We start from the raw sequence: 22,016 nt of genomic DNA, 5'->3' as shown, positions 1-22,016 counted from the left end.
GAGAGTTTATGAGTGGGAGTCTTCCCTATGTTACAGACAAGGGAAATAGATTTAGAAATCTTCACCAACTTCCCCATGATCTCAGAATCTACAAGTCATAGACTAAGTGCCGAAACTCAAACCTTCTGCCTTTTGAATCTATGCTCTGCACCCCTTCAATCCATTGAGATTAAAAGCACTGGTTACAGAAGGATTGGTCAAGGTGAAGATGCTGAAACATGAGCATGGTTGCTGAGAGTTTTCAGGGGTTTCAGGGCTGTTGTTTTGTCTTTATAAGCAGACAGAGAGAAAAAAAAGAGTTGGCACCTTGCACCAATAGTAACTATGAAATGGACTATTTCTTCCTTGATCCACTTAATTCTTGATGAGGAGAGAGTTAAATAGATGACCCCATAATGCTTTTCTGTTTGAAATAATCATCGGTACTACATAACCAGGATAACAAGTTGTGTCTTCTCTTACCGTTGATATTCATGGTACACAAAAGCACCAAAACGTGTTCAAAGTGGTTATAGTATCAACTTTGTTACACTACAGAAGGAAGAGTGATTCCTAAAGCCACTGTAGAGAGTTTGTAAGAGGAGATATGGGGAAAAAAAGATGAGGATCTGACCTTAAAGAGACTGAACAGCTCTCACACGCTAGAGGCGTAATTCATAGCAGAGGAGATGACCGTGTCACAAATATTTCTTGATGGGTCTTTGGTTGAGGAAAGTGAGCCCCACCCCCACCTGCTGCTCCCAGGGGCCAACTAAAAGAAAAGATGAAACTGGAAAAGAGCTGCATTTCTTGGTAAGAAAATAACAGAATTAGGAGCTGTTCACTGATGACTTGAGAGAAACTGGGGTGAGGTAGATGTGGGAACCAGGAAGGAGGAAAGAGGTGAAATAGAAGGAAGATCTTGAGGAAAAGAAAGGGGTTTGAGTGGCATCCATAAGCTGAAGTAAAAATGGGAGATGCTGGCCCAGTAAGAAATGCCCTGAATTAAGAAAAGACCATGGAACCGTAAGTCAGGGAGGTCTACCATGCACTTTAAAGGTTTTTACTTGCAGTGCCCTCTAATGTTATCATCCGCCCCGTCCCTTCCCTTTTCCCTAAAACCTTGGGTCAGAATCTGCTCCACCATCCTTGCTGGGACACTTTGGAGAGAAGGGACTGAGGCTGAGTCCTGCATTAGCAAGCTGATCCAAGAAGAGAGAGGTGTCAGAGCCAAGACCAATGACCAGTTGCAGCCCTGGGAGCCCTAGAGAGTGAAGCCCCTCAGAAAAGGCAGGCACATCAGAGAATCCTTCTGTAACCTGTGAGATACTCAAACTATCTTATCTGCATAGTAAAGAATGACCACAGAATTTTTCAGAAATGAGAGATGTCAGGAATGCATAAACAATATAAAATAGCTCACTAATAAAGCTGATATTAGTCTTTGAGTCTTAGGATGAAGTGAAAGACATTAGGCAGGAACAGAAGCCCTGAGATCTAAGACTAAAAGCAAGGAACAGGCTAGCGGCAAGGCTGGGATTAACTCAGTGACCTGCTTCTCTGGTCACGGCCTTTCCCAGAGCATCGTCTGTTACGGGCTGAAATGTGTCCTCCCAAATTTTATATATTGAAGTCCTAACCCCCAGTACTGCAGAATGGAAATGTATTTGAAGATAGGGTCTTTAAAACAGGTAATTAAAGTAAAATGACGTTATTAGAGTGGACCCTAATCCGATGACTCATGCTCATGCTAAGTTGCTTCATCTTGTCTGACTCTTGGCGACCCCATGGACTATGTAACCTGCCAGGCCTACTCTGTCCATGGAATTTTCCAGGCAAGAATACTGGAGTGGGTTACCATGCCCTCCTCCAGGGGATCTTCCCGACCCAGGGATTGAATCCACATCTCCTGCATTGCAGGCAGATTCTTGCCCCACTGAGCCACTGGGGAAGCCCTAATCCAGTGACCAGTGTTCTTAGAATAAGAAGAGATCAGGACACAGAAACACACAGAGGGAGGACTCTGTGAGGACACAGGGTGAAAGCCATCAACAAGTCAGAGAGGCTTCAGGAGGAAACCCACACCTCAATCTTAGACTTCCAGCCTCCAGCATTGTGAAATAAATTCTATTTAAAGCAGCCAGTCTGTTTCGCAGAGCAGCCCTAACAAACTAGCACAGCGCCCCCTCTCCTCTGATCACTGGTAACTGAGGTCAGACGAGCCCCATCCCTACATCCCAAGGTGGTCAAAAAAAAAAAAAAAAAAAACCCTCCAAAGCATGAACAAAAATTCGGAGATAATTTTCACTTTGTGTTTTGAATAATTTGATCCAAACTAAATTTACTCTATATGTACAAGGTAATTTTGCACATAAATGTGTGGTTCCAACAAATGAAACCCTATTGTGGACCAAGACCAGCAAAAGCAGTCCGTGCTCTCTTTTACTCTGATCTCCAGGAAAGCAAAGTATTTGCATTATGTGGGAATAAAAAATATTTCTAAATTGCTTTGTATTAATCATACAAAAATATTTTGCATTTCATTCAGTATTTGATTCTATATTTCTAGGGATTTTTACATAGCATCTGATGGTGTGAAATCTGGCAGTTTGGAGCCATTGTGGAATAGTTGGCAGTACATTCTTTGGTCATGTTGCTTTTAAGGTATTTGTAAGTTTACAGTCAGTATAACTGATTTCTACACTTCAGAGTTCACCTAGTGAATTATTATGATCTTTGGTCTTTGTCAGTATCAAAAAAACACTATGAAAACAAGAGGATACCCTCAAAACTCTATACATACACAACTCTGGTAGTGTTAGTTTAGTCACTAAGTCATGTGCAACTCTTGCAACCTCATGGACTGTAGCCCATGAGGCTCCTCTGTCCATGGGATTTCCAAGGCAAGAATACCGGAGTGGGTTGCCATTTCCTCCTCCAGAGGATTTTCCTGACCCAGGGATCGAACCCAGATCTCATGCATTGCAGACAGATTCTTTACAGCTGAGCCACTGGGGAAGCCCCATGTACAACTGTAATTGTATCCAAAAGGCAACATAACACATGCCTTGGAAAATGTATCAGTTGTCACTTCTGTCTGAAAAACTTTGGTTCCACTTATACTAGTGTATACAGCTGGCCCTTGAACAACACCAGTGTGAACCACAGCAGGTCTACATATATGTGGATTTATTTTTTCACTAAATACATACCATAGGACTACATGATCTGGGGTTGGTTTAACCCATACACGTGGAACCTTGGATAGGGAGGAACCACAGATCCAGAGGGCTGACTATAAAGTTATACCCAGATTTTCAAATGTATGGGGTGGAGGTCATCGGTGCATCTAACCTCCAAGTTGCTCAATGGTAAACTACACTCAAGTTTTACACCCCCAAATTATAGGCATCCCAAACAAGTTATCTTTCCTCTCTCTTCTGATTGCTCTTTCAGAATGAATACACATGGTAGACCCATGTTTTAGAGTTTCCTATTTGATTTCTTGAGTACTCAAAGTGAAGATTTCAACTTTTTCAGACTCATTTTCTCCTCCCCTACACTGACTCTGGCAGTGTTGAACAAAATGGCAATCAAATCCAAAGAAATGCAGAACTAAATGGTGATACAGAAAAAGCAGAACATAATATATCTTTATCTCACAAACAAAATTATATTCTAGACCAGTGCTTCTTAAACATTAATGTTCATAGGCAGGTGTTGTAAATTGCTATTGGAGGACGCGAAAGTAAAGTGCTTACCAAACTGAGAACTTATCTTGAGACCAAAAAATGAGGGAGGCAGTTCCATGTGATCAATGGATCCATTTATTGTAGAGCAACTCACTTGCAGGGTAAGACTGGGGGGGCAAGGATTCAGAAGCATCCACAGCTGTGCCCCGCACCAAGTATCCACAGGGACAATTTTATAGTTAACCTAGGGTATAAGGTATGTGCTTGGAAACAGTATGTGCATTCCTAAGTCAAGATTTATGAGTGGGTAACTAGTCTCGTGCGTGCTGCGAATACCTCAGCAAAGGCCTTCATCATTGTTTGGGGACTAACAGAGCATTGAGGCCACCTGGCCCTGCTGCTGCCGCTGCTAAGACAGTTCAGTCGTGTCCGACTCTGTGCGACCCCATAGACAGCAGCCCACCAGGCTCCCCCATCCCTGGGATTCTCCAGGCAAGAACACTGGAGTGGGTTGCCATTTCCTTCTCCAATGCATGAAAGTGAAAAGTGAAAGGGAAGTCACTCAGTCATGTCTGACTCTTCGTGACCCCATGGACTGCAGCCCACCAGACTCCTCCGTCCATGGGATTTTCCAGGCAAGAGTACTGGAGTGGGGTGCCATTGCCTTCTCCCCACCTGGCCCTAACAATCATTAAATAATATCTATTAACTACAAAGCCCTTCAGGACAGAGAAGTGATTTGCTACACAGTATAGTCCTGGGTCAGGTGAGTGGAATGACAGAAGGGACTGTGCTGGCCCAAGATGGCAGTCGTTATGCTAACAGCCATACAGTTGCAGACCCAAGGGGCTCTGGAATGGGTCCTGAGATTCCACATTCTGTATGAAAAGCTCTAAGATAATGCTGATGCTGCTGATTTATGAAACAATTTAAGTAGCAAGATTCTAGATCTTTATTTCTAGCTCTATAAAAATGTAACTACACAAAACATCAGAAAAATGTAGGAGAATATTTTTTTAATTGGAAGGTCAGAGTTTCTTTCCATAGTAGGTTTAAAGAAAAAGGCAATTAGATTTAATGCATAAAAATTTAAACTCCTATACAATGAATACTTCTGTATGATGAAGCGAAGGACAGTAAAGAAACTGATAGCATATTTCCAACGTATATAACAAAACTTCCTATTTAGAATAAATGAAGGACTCCTTGAAATCATAAGAAAAGACTGAAATCACAGAAGAGTTACAATTTAGCAATAAACATGTGAAGTTGCATCAACCTTCTAGTAAGGAAGGAAATGCAGATTGAAACCACATGAGATATTTTCTATTCACCCACTTGTCAGAAATTTAAAACAATGTTTTTTGGCATTTTATAAGCTGTCATTGTTCATTTTAAGGCAATACAGCTCCAAAAATAGGTATTTTTTTTATCATTGATTCCAGCTTAAAGATGAGGAAACTGATGCCCAGAAACATGAAACAATTTGCCCAAAATTACTTACTGTAGTAACTGTTTAGAACAGTGGCCTCCTGGCTGGCAGTTTAGCTTTGGAGATGAGAGATGTTAGAGTTAAAAATTTCAAAGGCATGCTGCAATCCTTAACAGAAAGACTTACCATTCTGTCCCATTATCACTGTTGCAAATGGCATCAGTGCTTTATTTTCTATAATAGATGATGAAAATGTAGAATTCAATTTTGTTTTGATCATATCTTTCTATGTATATTCATGGTATGATATATGTACATATATATACAACTGAGATCATATCATGAAATAACTGTATAAAACATTACATAAAAATATGTATTAACATTATGTAAAAATACTTTCAGGGAATTCTGCGGTGGTCTGGTGATTAGGATTCTGAATTTTCACTGCCAAGGGCCTGGGTTCAATTGCTGGTTGGGGAACTAACATCCCACAAGCATTGTGGCCAAAAAAAGTTTTTTTTTTTATCTACTAAGAAAATACAATTGTAATGATCCCTTAATGGATCATCATATGGTGGGATATGTCATGATTTATTCAACATGTCCCCAGAATTGAATGATTGGTCATTTCCCCCTCTTCCTTGCTTATGCTAGTCTAAAAACCACCTTGACAAACAAGTAAATCTGTTAACAATTCGGCTATTATTTCCTTGGAAGAGTTACTGAAAAGTAGAATGTGAATCAAAGGACTGAAATTGTTTTAAATCTTTTGATACATGTCAGCGAATTCCTATCCAGAAAGATTATGCCAGTTAAGGCACACACTACTATTGTTATCAATATTGTGTTTTTAAATGAATAATGTGATTACTAAAAAATAAATAATCACTGTTTAAATGTTTAGTTTGTTAACCATGAGTGAAGTTAAGCATTTTTTCAGGTTTATTAATAGATCTATGTCCTGTCTATGAAAAATTTCCATCCACTTCCTCGGCCCTTATGGGGGTTAGGTCTCAGTGTCTTGTTTTGCCTGTATCAGTTCAGTTCAGTCGCTCAGTCATGTCTGACTCTTTGCGACCCCCTGGACTGCAGTACACCAGGCCTCCCTGTCCATCATCAACTCCTGAAGCTTGCTCAAACTCATGTCCATCGAGTCAGTGATGCCATCCAACCATCTTATCCTCTGTCATCTCCTTCTCCTCCTGCCTTCAATCTTTCCCAGCATCAGAATCTTTTCAAATGAGTCAGTTCTTCGCATCAGTGGCCATCAGGTGGCCAAAGTATTGGAGTTTCAGCTTCAGCATCAGTCCTTCCAATGAATATTCAGGACTGATTTCCTTTAGGATTGACTGGTTGGATCTCCTTGCTGTCCAAGGGACTCTCAAGAGTCTTCTCCAACACCACAGTTCAGAAGCATCCATTCTTTATCACTTAGCTTTCTTTGTAGTCCAACTCTCACGTCCGTACATGACTACTAGAAAAACCATAACTTTGACTAGATGGACCTTTGTTGGCAAAGTAATGTCTCTGCTTTTTAATATGCTGTCTAGGTTGGTCATAGCTTTTCTTCCAAGAAGAAAATGTCTTTTAATTTCATGGCTGCAGTCACCATTTGCAGTGATTTTTGAACACCCAAAATAATCTGTCACTGTTTCCATTGTTTCCCCATCTATTTGCCATGAAGTGATGGGACCGGATGCCATGATCTTAGTTTTCTGAATGTTGAGTTTTAAGCCAACTTTTTCACTCTCCTCTTTCACTTTCATCAAGAGGCTCATTAGTCCTTCTTCACTTTCTGCCATAAGGGTGGTGCCATCTACGTATCTGAGGTTATAGATATTTCTCCCGGCCGTCTTGATTCTAGCTTGTGCTTCATCCAGCACAGCATTTTGCATGATATACTCTGCATAGAAGTTAAATAAGCAGGATGACAATATACAGGCTTGACGTACTTCTTTCCCTGTTTGAAACCAGTCTGTTGTTCCACGTTCGTTTCCAAGTGTTACTTCTTGACCTGCATACAGATTTCTCAGGAGGCAGGTCAGGTGGTCTGGTATTCCCATCTCTTTCAGAATTTTCTACAGTTTGTTGTGACCCACACAGTCAAAGGCTTTGGCATAGTCAATAAAGCAGAAGTAGATGTTTTTCTGAAACTCTTGCTTTTTTGATGATCCAGTGGATATTGGCAATTTGATCTCTGATTCCTCTGCCTTTTCTAAATCCAGCTTGAACATCTGAAAGTTCACTGCTGAAGCCTGGGTTGGAGAATTTTGAGCATTACTTTCCTAGCGTGTGAGATGAGGGAAATTGTGTGCTAGTTTGAACATTCTTTGGAATTGCCTTTCATAGAGATTGGAATGAAAACTAACCTTTTCCAGTCCTGTGGCCACTGCTGAGTTTTCCAAATTTACTGGCATATTGAGTGCAGCACTTTCACAGCATCATCTTCTGGGATTTGAAATAGCTCAACTGGAATTCCATCACCTCCACTAGCTTTGTTTGTAGTGAAGCTTCCTAAGGCCCACTTGACTTCACTTTCCAGGATGTCTGGCTCTAGGTCAGTGATCACACCATCGTGTTTATCTGGGCCATTAAAATCTTCTTTGTATTGTTCTTCTGTGTATTCCTGCCACCTTTTCTTAATATCTTCTGTTTCTATTAGGTCCATACCATTTCTGTCCTTTATTGTGTCCATCTTTGGATGAAATGTTCCCTCGCTGCTGCTGCTGCTAAGTCGCTTCAGTCGTGTCCGACTCTGTGCGACCCCATAGATGGCAGCCCACCAGGCTCCTCTGTCCATGGGATTTTCCAGGCAAGAGTGCTGGAGTGGGGTGCCATTGCTTTGGATGAAATGTTCCCTTAGTATCACTAATTTTCTTGAAGAGATCTCTACTCTTTCCCATTCTGTTGTTTTCCTCTATTTCTTTGCACTGATCACTGAGGAAGGTTTTCTTATCTCTCCGTGCTATTCTTTGGAACTCTGCATTCAAATGGATATATCTTTCCTTTTCTCCTTTGCCTTTCACTTCTCTTCTTTTCTCAGCTATTTGTAAGGCCTCCTCAGACAACCATTTTGCCTTTTTGCATTTCTTTATCTTGGGGATAGTCTTGATCACTGCCTCCTGTACAATATCATGAACCTCCGTCCATAGTTCTTCAGGCACTCTATCAGATCTAATCCCTTGAATCTATTTGTCACTTATATTTAGAATATTCATTTTTGTCCATCATATTTATGACAAATATTTCCCCCACATTTTGCCTGTTTTTTCTTTCTCACTGAGGAGCTTTTTTGCAAGGCCAGTAATTCTATACTTTTGGACTTGTAACAAATTCTTCTCCAGTCCCAGCGCTACCATGGCAGGTCCAGGCTCTCATGATCTTAATGTTAAATAGCAAGAGTCTTATAATGACCTCCTGTTCCATACTTTTCCTCCCAAACCCATTCTGCTGGAGAGCACCAGGTTTCTTATCCTAAAGCCTGTTGTGAACCACTATACATGTGAAAGGAGACAACTTCCTTGCACACATTGTAAATGAGTTCATGCTGATGAACCTGCATTTGCCTAGAGAGAGAATCAATACCTTCCCTAGCCTTACCCAGATGAGAAAAAGATAATCACTTAATTTCTTCTAGATACCTCTATTAAGGACTCACATCCAGGCTGTTCTCCTCCCAGGTTTATTTTAAGCAGATTTTTTTTTTAATCTATCTTTATTTCCAAATCCACTTATTGTCTGGTTCAAAGAAGTTACCAGTTCCTTTCAAGTCAAATTTGCTCCTGACTTAAAACCTTTTGGGCTTCCCCAGTGGCTCAGCAGTAAAGACTCTGCCTGCAGTGCAGGAGACGCTGCAGGTGGGGGTTTGATCCCTGGGTCAGGAAGATCAACCCAATGGCAACCCAATCCAGCATTCTTGCCTGGAGAATCCCATGGACAGAGCAGCCTGGCAAGCTACAGTCCTTGGGGTCACAGAGTCGAATGTGACCGAGCACATAAAACCTTTTGTTTCCTGCTCACTTTCCCTCAGACAGCATGAGAGCCTTGCTCTGCTCTGAGCTACTCTTTTCTCAAATCAGTGTTTTAGTTCAACTCCTGAATAGCTAGACAGAGGCACCCATGTGTCTGTGCTTCCCCCTCATCCCTCCTTGCTACTCTTGAGAACAGACCATAGTTATCTGTTTCGCCAAACACCAGAGACACACTGTCTCCTTCAGAGGGTCACCTCTAGGTCATTCTCATGAAAGGAGGGGCTTAAGTTGAAGTGAATGTGACAGCCCAAGGGCTGATCGTGAAATGAGATGTGAGTCCCTGGGGTCAACTCACCAGGGTGCCTGCAAGTGTCTAGAGAAGCAAGAAAAAAGTCTCTTCAAGGACAGAGGTGGAGTCAGCTGCCCGGGTCCCTCAGACTGAGGGCCCCCTCCTCTGCAGCCTGTGAACTTTGCTTCTCCGGAGACAGTGTCTGAAGGGGTCGTAACCCGTTCTCTCACCACGGAAGACACAGACTTTTTCCAGCTCCGAGAAGAATGTGGGGCAGGGGTGTGAGTCTCCTTTGAGTTCATTGTCCTGTGTCTTCTCTCTCTCCAGCCCCTCACAACTTGGTGAGGGCAGGGGGTATCTGACTAACAGATCTGAGTCCTGTAACCTTCTGAAAATGCTAATGCATAAGAGAAGGGCCCCAGGAAGCATCAAAAAACTGACGTGACTAGGGATGTGTCTGAACCTGTGCAGAGGGACGCGGCATATTTATCAGGCAATTTTCCAAGCATGCTGGGTCTCCTTGAAGATGCCACAGGTTCAGGAGCTCCTGGATGTCACGAATCTTGCGTTGAATGGCAAGATTATTTTCAGTGTAAGTCTCTTTTGCTTCACTGTCTTCTGCTACAGGTTGTCCAAACAGGCACAAATCTGCTTTTTCTTTGGAGGTTGTTTCTGGAGGAAGGAGTAGGAATGGGGCAAGAAAGACAATAACTAACTTCTTTAGCTCCTCCTTGCTTTACATATTTTGCTCATTTTCTACCTTTGCTCTTTCCTTGATTTAACCATTTCCTACTATCTCACAATAACTCACAGAATGAGAATTGAGAAGAACCTTGGAAACCATAAGACCTGACCCCTTCATTTTGCAAATAAGAAAACGGAAGTCCAATGAGGAGAAACGAGTTGCCTAAGGTCACACCTGTACAGGATGGAGATCCCCCCCAGACAGAATGCTCTTACCCCACCCAGGTTACCTAGGAACCAGCACACCTCCCTACGCTCTCCGCTGTTCTCCTTTCCCTCAGCACTTGGAGGTCCAGATGGCCCAGACATCCCTACTGCACCTGCGATGTGATGCAGTCCTTCTCTGGCTGTTCCACAAATATGATCAAAAACAAACTCGCACCTTCGAGATTGTTCAGAAATTCTCCCACCCCGCCCCCTCAGGTTTCTAGCTCGTATTGGGTCCCAAGAATTGCACGTGGCCCTTGGGAAGGGCAGTGCTTCTGTACACGGGTCTTACTTCCCCAGTTAGACCACAAGAAATGGGAGCACTCTTCCTTCCCTCCTCTTCAAGCAGAATTCAGTTTGATGGCTGAATTGAAATCTGCAATGAAAAGAATCCAAACAAGTGAACTCAGACCACTGCACAAAGGAGGGCGTGCAGGAGGGGGACGAAGAGAAGGGGGGCGGATCTCTGCAGGGACCCAGACTACAGAAACAGGGGAGTTTGGCTCCAGCTTTGTTGCCATAGGCAGAGATTCTCCTTACAGTGCTGCTGTCCTCACAAAGATGGTTTTTGCTTCACCTGATAGACATTTTTGTCAGCCCTCCACCTCCGTCCTGGGGCTGAATCCGACAAAGCACATGAAAGGCATACCAGCATACCAGGACTCGAGGATTCCCTACCCTGGAAACAAATCCAAGGCTGTTGCATCCTGTGGCCAAAGCACAGCCTGAAAAAAATGCTGCCTGATCACCCCATCTCATTCTGTTCAGGCTGCTGGACAGAGCACTTGCCAGCTCCAAACTCACTTTTTGTGCAAAGACTCAATACACCTATTGAGATCATGTCCAGGAATGGCCTTTCCTTCTGCTGCCTCCAGGCAGAAAGCCCAGCAGACTCTGTTTTGTGAGCTGAGCCCCAGAGAGGGAGAACCAGGACACAGTGAGACCGCCCCACCCCATCCGCATTCATCTCTCTTGCTTTGCGTCCTTGTCCTCCTCCACAATAGTGTCCCATTTACAGAGATCCACCTGGGCACAGCACTCTGCTGAGTCCTGAGAGAAACAGGATAAAGAGAATGGGCACTTTGAGTCATGGTAGGATTTCCAAGTAGCAACGTCCAGAAATCTTGTGTAAACGAAAGTATCTAATCACCAGTACCACCGACGGGCATCTTTCTGAAGGGGGTCTTCTGCCTTCAGCCTGCAGGGAAACTGTTTTTACCACCTAATCACTCCAGTATGTATAGGTGAGAACTGCCAGGAGTCTACTTGGTATTTATTTGGTTGTTGGAATTTTGGTGAATTCCCTCTTTGTATTGATTTATATTCCCTCTCACCTCCTCCTTCTCTCTAGCATCACTGCCTCCCAGTTTTCAGCGTTAAAGACACGTCTTTATTCATAGCCATATGAACACATACAAATGTTTTTAAGTATACGTAAGAATTTTCCTTTTTGTATTTTTTCTTTTACAAAAATGAATTCATACTAGGTTAGTTTCCTTGTTATTTGATTTCTCACTTAGCAATGCATGATAAATATCCCCCGTGGTGAATGGATATAGTTCTCATTCTCTTCGATAGACACATTGTATTCTATGGTTATGTGTTCATCAACTCATTCAATCATTTCTCTACTAATGATAACTGAGGTTACTTGCACTATAAAAGGGCTTCCAGTCGCTGAGCTGCAAAGAATCCGCCTGCAACGCAGGAGACAAAGGACACATGGGTTGGATCCCTGGATCCAGAAGATCCCCTGGAGGAGGGCATGGCAACCCACTCCTGAATTCTTGCCTGGAGAAATGCATGGACAGAGGAGCCTGGCAGGTTACAGTCCACGGGGTCACAAAGAGCCAGACAGACTAAAGCGACTGAGCACGCATGCACACACTACAAAGAATACCACTATGAACAGTGTTGCTGAAAATGCCTGTTTCCATGTCCTTAAAAGTTGAATTTTGTTTCTATGGAATAGCTTCCTAAGAATGGCATTCCTAGGCCAATTACATGTGTTTTAAAGTAAAAGTGATTATAGTAGGTATATTTAAAATGATGTATTTTAAAATACATGTAATTGTAATCGAAATAAATGTTGTTAGATTGTTTTCCAAAAAGGCTATGGTGTTTGCCAGTCCCACCAGCAATAAGTGGAATGCCCCTTCCCCATTTTCTAACCAGCACTGAGTTTTAGCGCTATTTCTTAACTTTTGGCAAATAGTTGAGTGAAAAAAATTTTAATTACACTGGCACATCAATTTGCATTTTCCTGATTACTAAGAAGATGAATCATCTTTTCACAAATTTATTGGCCATTTGGACTTTTTCCCTATAAATTGTCCACTCATACATGCCCTTTGTCCATTTTTCTATTGAGATATTAGATTTTTTTTTTTACAAGTGAGTGGAAACAGTGTCAGACTTTATTTTTGGGGGCTCCAAAATCACTGCAGATGGTGACTGCAGCCATGAAATTAAAAGACGCTTACTCCTTGGAAGGAAAGTTGTGACCAATCTAGATAGCATATTGAAAAACAGAGACATTACTTTGCCAACAAAGGTCCGTCTAGTCAAGGCTATGGTTTTTCCAGTGGTCATGTATGGATGTGAGAGTTGGACTGTGAAGAAAGCTGAGCGCCGAAGAATTGATGCCTTTGAACTGTGGTGTTGGAGAAGACTCTTGAGAGTCCCTTGGACTGCAAGGAGATCCAACCAGTCCATTCTGAAGGATATCAGCCCTGGGATTTCTTTGGAAGGAATGATGCTAAAGCTGAAACTCCAGTACTTTGGCCACCTCATGCGAAGAGTTGACTCATTGGAAAAGACTCTGATGCTGGGAGGGATTGGGGGCAGGAGGAGAAAGGGATGACTCGATGGATGTGAGTATGAGTGAACTCCGGGAGTTGGTGATGGATAGGGAGGCCTGGCGTGCTGCGATTTATGGTGTCGCAAAGAGTCGGACTGAGCAACTGAACTGAACTGAACTGATGAGCACTTACGTATTTTGGATGTTAACCCTATGTTATGTTTTTCACAGCATGTAATCTATCATTTGCCTTTCTTTTGTCTTATAAGTAAAGGCAATCTAATATATGCTCATCTTTTCTTTCAAAGCACTTAGTTCCAGGTACTATTCTAAATACACAAAAACCCAGGAGATGGGTAATCTTTCATTTTCACAACAGCTCAGTGAGGCAGATAGAATTGCAGTACAGAGAGGCAAAGTGACTTGTCCCAGCCATACATCTGTTAAGTAATAGAACAGAGACTTGAACTCAGGCAGTAGGATTCCAGAATCTTCACTTCTCTGTCATCCTGCCTCTTCCACGGTTTTTACTTGGAATCAACCGTTGTCTTCATTTCCATCTGACCCATTTCTGGATACCCTGCTTTTCCACTTATCCCCAGGGGCTGCTACTGGCATTGGGATGGAGGAGCCTGGTGGGCTGCCATCTATGGGGTCGCACAGAGTCGGACATGACTGACGCGACTTAGCAGCAGCAGCAGCAGCTACTGGCATTGTTGTGTGTACACTTCTTCCTGTGTGTGTCTTACGTGTGTCATGAGTTGCTTTTTGCTATTTGCTGAGAACCTACCATGTGCCTTGGATCAGTCAGTGCTTTACTTGTATCGTCTCATTTATTCTCACAACATCCGTATCATGTAGGCACTATCCATCTTTCAGCTAAGAAACCCGAGGCACAGATACAGTGTCTGGGCACACAGGTAATAAGTGGCAGGGGAAAAAAAATTCAAACCTAAGTCAGCCTGATTCCAAAAACTGCTCTGAGCCAGGCCTCTACATCCTCCCAACTTGCAAAGCTAGAGAATGCTCTGATTACCATCTAAAAGAAACTTGGCAAAGGCAGACATGAGCCTCTCTTGTCAACCAGCTTCCTCGCCCAAGGGAGCAGCATTACACCCTCATGTGCCACCCAAGCAAGAGGCCTGGGGTGACTCCAGGACTGCTCACCACCTCCTGTCTCCAAGTGCACCACTCACGTGCCATGAAACCCCTCCACTGTTTCTTCCTCTCCTCTCACAGAGCTCAAGTTTTGGTTCCAGAGGCTGGTGCATCTGCCCCACATGGTCAAAAGCTACCTCTCCGTGCAGTTACCTAAGAAATGTTTTTGATCATAATGGTGCTGTATGACTAAGTAATATTTATTTATTTCCCTGGTGGCCGCTTAGGCAAAAGTACTCTACTATGATTTCCCAGGAAACATTTTATTTCACAAGTAGCAAAACTGGAGGATAAAGTCTCACCTGGATGAGACATTAATCCATAATCTGGATTTCTTTAGTACTTAGCTAGTTAAGATAATTTTGTAAAAATTACTGAGTCTTTCAAGAAGTTACCCTTCTCACATAGCAAGTATTGCAGAGTTAATTCTATAAATGTGTGCAATCAGGATGCATTCATTTTTAAAAAAATCTCATAAGCACAAGTAGAATAGTTTTCACATCTCTTTATCGCTAGATGTCCTTTTTTCTTTCTACTTATCTAGAGTCTTACACAAAAATTCATAAACAAATATTTGAAAATTTCCCAGTGGAAGCACATTAAATGGTTTTACACTGAGAACTTGAACAAACTAGAATTTACACCCATATTTTCACATCCAAAAGTTCAGCTGTTCTGAACAAATTCCAACAATTGTAAGAACTTTGGAATGAAAAGAGTCAAAACTGAAACCTTGGAATTATATCATCTGCATTCAATACGGATTCCCTTAGACTTGAAAAAAAAAAAAAATCCCACTCTATGCATAACGGCCCCATGGCTTTTTATCTGATTCTAATCAGAAGGGACATGCCTGGCAAGTCCATGAGTATGACCCTTACACCTCAAGGACAGGCCCAGTGACTTCCAGGCCTTCTCTAGGCAATTGGCACAAACATTCAAAAGAATGTTCTTTTCTGGACCTTTTTTTTAAATGTATAATTTTATGTATTTATTTACTTTTGGCTGTGCTGGGTCTTCCTTGCTGCACGGGCTTTTCTGTAGTTGCGGAGAGCATAAGCTACTCTCTATTGTAGTGCCCTGGCTTCTCATTGCGGTGGCTTCTCTTGCTGCCGAGCTCAGGCTTTAGGGCTCAAGGGCTTCGGTAGTCGCGGCACATGGGCTCAGTAGTTGCAGTTCCCAGAGTCTAACCCACAGGTTCAATGGATGTGGCGCACATGCCTAGCTGTGGGATCTTTCTGGATCAGGGATTGAACCTGTGTCTCCTGCACCAGCAGGCAGGTTCTTTTACCACTGAGCCACCAATGAAGCTCTAGACCTATTATCATTATTTTTTTTAATGGTTCGTTATTTTTTTAATTTATTTATTTTAATTGGAGGCTAATTACTTTACAATATTGTGGGTTTTGCCATACATTGACATGAATCAGCCAGGGGTGTACATGTGTCCCCCATCCTGAACCCTCCTCCCACTTCCCTCCCCATCCTTTTTTGGATAAGAAAGCTGTGGTACATATACACAATGGAATATTACTCAGCTATTAAATAGACCTATTATTTTTTGATTTGTATTAAGGCTAAATATACATGCTGCTGCTGCTGCTGCTGCTAAGTCGCTTCAGTCGTGTCCGACTCTGTGCGACCCCATAGACGGCAGCCCACCAGGCTCCCCCTTCCCTGGGATTCTCCAGGCAAGAACACTGGAGTGGGTTGCCATTTCCTTCTCCGATGCATGAAAGTGAAAAGTGAAAGTGAAGTCGCTCAGTCGTGTCTGACCCTCAGCGACCCCATGGACTGCAGCCCACCAGGCTCCTCTGTCCATGGGATTTTCCAGGCAAGAGTACTGGAGTGGGATGCCATTGCCTTCTCCAAAATATACATGCTAGTGAACCTTAAAAGTAACAAAAAACCAACTTTAATGATAATAATAAGCAATAACCAAACCAATAAAATTGCTAGTTTATTCTCACTCACAGGCCTTTAGAAAATGAAATTGTTGTTTGCATTTCAGGTTTGAATTTCAAGTGTTCTATTTCATACCAGAAGTTGAAACCAATGAATGACTGCTTTCGTGATGGAATCCACTCTGCATTCTCCCTTCTGATCCTGAAATCCCCTCTATAGCTCTTTGAAGAGGCGGTCTCTTCTTCAGGTGGGCTTGAATTCTTCTAGTGACAGAGAATTTATTACCTCATTATTTGCCACAGTTTAGTGAGTTACTGTTTACCTTCTTGTACTCCTGTTGTTGTTTAGTCACTAAGTCGTGTCCAGCTCTTTGAGACCCCACGGACTGTAGCCCGCCAGGTTCCTCTGTCCTTGGGATTTCCCAGGCAAGAATACTGGAGTGGGTTGCCATTTCTTTCTCCAGGGGACCTTCCCGACCTAGGGATCAAACATGCGTCACCTGCCATCTCCTGCATTGCAGGCGTGTTCTTTATCCACTGAGCCACCAGGGAAGCCCAAGAGCCTGCATAACTGATACCAAAAGAGAATAGCAGCATTTATACCTAACGATGAAAAAATTTAATGGGCTTGTTTAAAGTTATTTCATGAAAAAACTTAATGGGCTTGTTTAAAGTTATTTCATGGAAATGTCTTAGAAAAACAGAGTATGAGGCCATTAGTCCACAAAGATGAACAGAAAGTTCACAAAGGTCCCTGAAGGTCCACAAGGACCCATGAAAGCTTTATTTGTCTCAGGATGTGGCTCCGCTGGTGTGTTTTGCTCTGTGATGGATATAGATGCAGCCTCTAATGTCTTCTCTGTGGCTCGGGCTTTCTCTTCCTGTGTCTCTTACTTTTCCTGAGACACTCTTTCTCTACTGCATTTTCTTCCTTTTCTTTCCTCAATCTTGAACTTTTTAGGAACACTGAAATTTAATATTAAAATTTTAATTGATTGCACTTAGTGACTAAAATTTATATAGTCTGATCTTAATGTATGAGTGTTTTTCTTCTTTAACAAGTTAAATTTTTAAAGGGTGAAAAATAAAGTCATAGGTTTGTTTGTGTTTGTAATTGCACAAAGAAACTCTGTAAATATACCTTAAAAATTAATCTAGAAATTCAACTACAGTGGGCAGGATGGAAAACTAAGCAGATGTGGGGAGAGAAATGGGCACAAGAGTTTCCACGAAGAAATTTCTTAATTTTGGGGCTGTGCCGGGTCTTTGTTGCTGGGCGGGCTTTTCTCTGTTGCAGAATGCGGGAGCTCCTCTCTAGTGCCCGTGGTGGGTTCTCTTGCTGTGGAGCACAGGCTCTAGGCACCCAGGCTTAGCTGCTCCCCAGCACGTGGAATCTTCCCAGACCAGGAATCAAACTCACGTCCCCTATATTGGCAGGCAGATTCTTATCCACTGTACCACCAGGGAAGTTTGGCTAAATTCTTTAAAATATTTAATTATCAAACTGTATAAATGTATTCCAAAAAATGAAATAGAAATGTCAAACTAAGTAACCACACTTTTTCCTCTTGTCATTAGAAACACCCTAAATAAATAATTCCCTACTTCTTGCATACAGTCTGATTTTACACAGCATGTCTTTTTTAGAATCAGAATTGAAACAGAAGAGAAATCTATTATTTCCCTGATATCAAAATTTGCCAGTCTTATTTTTGCTAGAATATTTGCCTAGGTAAAATATATTACAGCCAGATAAATATTTCCCCAATGAAAGCAATATTTTCAAGGTTGCCTAGAAAATAATGTCAGTGCCTATTAAACTATAGTTAAATCAAGTGCAATGATTTCATTTTATGAGATGATTTAATTTTATGTGTCAATTTGTCTAGACCACAGTGCTCAGAAATTTGGTCATTGTTCTGGATGTTTCTATAAGAGTTTTGTTTTGTTTTTTTCTGTCCCAAGTCTTAGCTGTGGCTCTTGGGATCTTTGTCACAGCATGTGGGATCTAGTTCCCTGACCAGGGATTGAACCTAGGCCCCCTGCACTGGGAGTGTGGATTCTTAACCAGTGGGCCACCAGGAAAGTCCCTACAAGGGTGTTTTTGAATGAGATTTACATTTAAACCAGTGGACTTTGAGTAAATCAGGTTGCCCTCCATAATGTGGATGGGTATCCTAAACAGAACAAAGACTAGCCTCCCCCAAGCTAAAAGAGTTCTGCCAGCCAACTGCCTTTGGATATGAAATGCAAGTCTTTCCTGAGTCTCCAGCCTGCCAGTCTCTTGCATCAGATTTTGCACTTGCTATGCCTCACAATCCCATGAGCCAATTCCAAACCCCACCCCCCACACTCTCCCCTGTTGTCTGTTTCTCTGGAGAAGCCTAACTAACACTTTAGGCAACTAAATGCATTTATTCAACATCTGTGATTCATGTGCCAGGTGCTGGGCTAGGGCCAGGGCAGAAAGACGACTAAGAGAACCCCTGCCATCAGGGAGCCCATGAGTCAAGTGAGGGAACAGGTAAGAAATTGATAGGATGTTGCAGGTGCTACCCCTGTAGTAACAGGGACTCCAGGAAGGAGCGGTTGGTTTGAGGGCTGGGGTTAAAGGAATGCCTAGAGAAAAGGACACTGAATTGATCTCCTTTTGCTCCTTTTTGGTACAAGGCATGAGCAGTAATGATCTGCAAGGTCCAGAACCCCAGCCTGCTGACCTGGATTCAACTGCCTGCTTCATGCCTATGGCCTAAGAGCCACTCAGGAGTACCATAAGGATAAGCAGGGACCCACCTGCTGGGCTTTGAGTTTATCAGATAGGAGAATTCCTATAAATACCAAGTAGAAGTAGAATGAATAAATCACACTCCTTGCCTGTTTTTCTGTTTTCTGCAAAGTTAGTGAAAATTTTTTGCCAACTATCATGTCCTTTATATTCCTGGAAATCCAGCTCATAGTATATCAGTGCAATATTTATAAAGTTCATTTATCAGATATATACATTTAGAAATAGTCACTAAAACAATTCATTAATTTTTAAACAGAGACAAATGGCATACTTATTCATTATTCATTTACTTATTTACTTTATTAAAATTTTAAAATGAAAAAAACTACCATTTTTTCTTTGCCATAATGCTCTTATAAATCTAGATGCCATAAAGGATGTAAAATATACACAGGGTGTGTATTTTCATAGATTATTAGTTGAGACATCTTGTATCTTTATCAGAAATTCATGAGAATGTACAGAGATCTTTACCACTCATGAGACAATTCTGGCCTAAATCTGTCTTCAGTACCCAAAACCAAAATATTTCCCCAAATCAAAATTCAGTTTGTGAAGGGAGATCTGGAATTGAAAGCAGAGTAAGAAAATGGAAATATGTAAAATGAATTGAGGCTAAAAATCATTAAAATGGAGGGATTTTCACAACAACAATAACAAAAAGATGTGGAAAACAGAAAGCATAAGCTGTTTGATAGCAGGCTTTGATGCTGAATTTATAGGATGTAAACTGCCCGGCACATAAAGTTAATGAGAATAAAATATTCCCTAAGCCACCCTCCGAGAGTCATAGGTGAAACAGGACTGGGAGAAAGCATAGCACCACCAAACAAGCCTTCCAGGAAGTATGGAATAAGTCAGAGATGAAATGAAATACCTGTTTTCCAGCTGTCTGGTTCCTGGCTCCAGCAAGAGAAACAACTCTTTTTACCTCAAAAGGCCCAGCCGGCTGCGGGATGAGCAATGCCCAGCCTCTTTCAAGCCAGAGCATCCTTCAGGCCACCTTGACCCTCTCCTTCCAGTTAGCACTGGAAATGCACCGGGCATTTGCTTTGCTAATATACCCTGCTTGGTGAGGTGTCCAGACCCTGAGATGCAACCAGGCAGGTGATGGACAAGCTGTTGCTGGCTGCAAGTAGGCACATCTTTTTATCACAGTGAGTTGTAAGAAGTGTGCCGTTGGGGTGTGTGTGTGTGTATTTAATGGTTTAACTATACTAAAACTAAGTATTTCCCACAAATCTCCAGAATGAAATCACACTCATTAAAATAGTAAGAACAAGAGATAAGAACATTCTATAACCCTTCAGTCAGTCCAAAAAGGATATTAACACTGAATATATATATATACACATGCACCAGAGAAGGCGATGGCACCCCACTCCAGTACTCTTGCCTGGAAAACCCCATGGATGGAGGAGCCTGGTAGGCTGCAGTCCATGGGGTCGTGAAGAGTCGAACACAACTGAGCAACTTCACTTTCACTTTTCACTTTCATGCATTGGAGAAGGAAATGGCAGCCCACTCCAGTGTTCTTGCCTGGAGAATCCCAGGGACGGGGGAGCCTGGTGGGCTGCCATCTATGGGGTCGCACAGAGTCAGACACGACTGAAGCGACTTAGCAGCAGCAGCAGCAGCAGCATATATATATATACACCATATTCAGATTTACAACTTTTAAACAAAGTAGATACTTTGATAAATTTTCATTTTACAGAGCTTATGGTTGGTTTGACTTTAAAACAGTGACATCCAATTTTAGAAGCATGTGTGAAACAGCTTCTTTAGACCAGCTATGTGCTCACTGGTATCCTCTCTGCACTGCATGCTCCACGAAGCTGGGGCCTAACCTTGCAGATCCAATCCCTGGTGGGATGCTTGAAGAACCAGTCACTCCACTAGGAGGTCAGTAATCATTTATCTCACTTCATACTCATAAGACTTTAAGTAGGTGGTTTTTAATCTCCCTTTTATAGATAAACAAGTTCAAAAGAGTTAAATGTAATTAGTCACACAGCCAGTCAGTAACTAGTGACACGGACTCCCCTGGCACTGCCGAGGGTAAGAATCCACGTGCTAATGCAGGGGAAACCGGTTCAATCCCTGGTTCAGGAAGATCTCACCTGCCTCGGGGCAACTGAGCCCCTGAGCCATAACTACTGAGCCCATGTGCTGCAACTACTGAAACCCATGTACCTAGAGCCTGTGCTCTGCAACAAGAGAAGCCACTGCAGTGAGCAGCCCATCAGATCAGATCAGATCAACCTATAAAGAGTAGCCCCTGCTCACCGCAACTAGAGAAAGCCCATTCACAACAGCCATTAAAAAAGAGCAGCCAAAACAGTAATTAATGACACATGTGACAATCTTTCTTCAAAATGCCAAACCCCAAGTGAGATTCAAATCCTCACATGAATTGTCCTCACCATCATGCAATACTTGCCTTGGTGGGCATTAATATCAGATCTTCACCTCGGGTGTGCTTAGTCGCTCAGCCGCATCTGATTCTCCATTAGCCCCGTCGACTTGAGCCCACCAGGCTCCTCTGTCCATGGAATTGCCCAGGCAGGAATACTGGAGCAGGTTGCCATTTCCTCCTCCAGGGATCTTCCCGACCCAGAGACTGAACCCAAGTCTCTTGCAGCTTCTACATTGGCAAGTGGATTCTTTACAACTGGCACCGCCTGGGAAGCCCTTCACCTTGAGCGATGGGCACCATTATAGGAGCTATTGCATGTTCTGTGAATATTCTTAGAAGGAGAGATGCTGATGGCTCCACCAGCATCCTTGCTGCTCTGAAACCAGTGTGGTTTCAGGGTATTTACCTTCCTGAGCCTCTGAGGCCTTGTTAGTATTATGATAAAGTCCAGATGGAGCAAAATCCCTGCTGGAGATATTTCTGATTGCTTTCACACTTCTAAGATTATTTGGGAAGAAATTCGGAAGCAGTAAGGAAAAGGGTGGTTTTGAACTGCGGTGTTGGAAAAGACTCTTGAGAGTCCCTGGGACAGCAAGGAGATCCAACCAGTCCATCCTAAAGGAAACCAGT

The 22,016-nt window shown here is 42.5% G+C and overlaps 1 long non-coding RNA gene across 1 annotated transcript in view; it reads left to right on the top strand.

The window, feature by feature from the left end:
• The window catches only part of LOC133235964 (uncharacterized), a 35,087-nt gene extending 17,908 nt beyond the window's left edge, over window positions 1–17,179 (top strand). The window contains exon 2 of the long non-coding RNA XR_009732696.1: window positions 16,287–17,179. This is a non-coding gene — a long non-coding RNA (uncharacterized LOC133235964). The remainder of the gene's footprint in view (window positions 1–16,286) is intronic.
• Window positions 17,180–22,016: the final 4,837 nt, after the last annotated feature.

This window comes from Bos javanicus, chromosome 23 (assembly GCF_032452875.1).
Source record: "Bos javanicus breed banteng chromosome 23, ARS-OSU_banteng_1.0, whole genome shotgun sequence".
NCBI lineage: Eukaryota > Metazoa > Chordata > Mammalia > Artiodactyla > Bovidae > Bos > Bos javanicus.
Note: the sequence above shows the minus strand (reverse complement) of the source record. Positions and strands in the feature narration are given on the sequence as shown.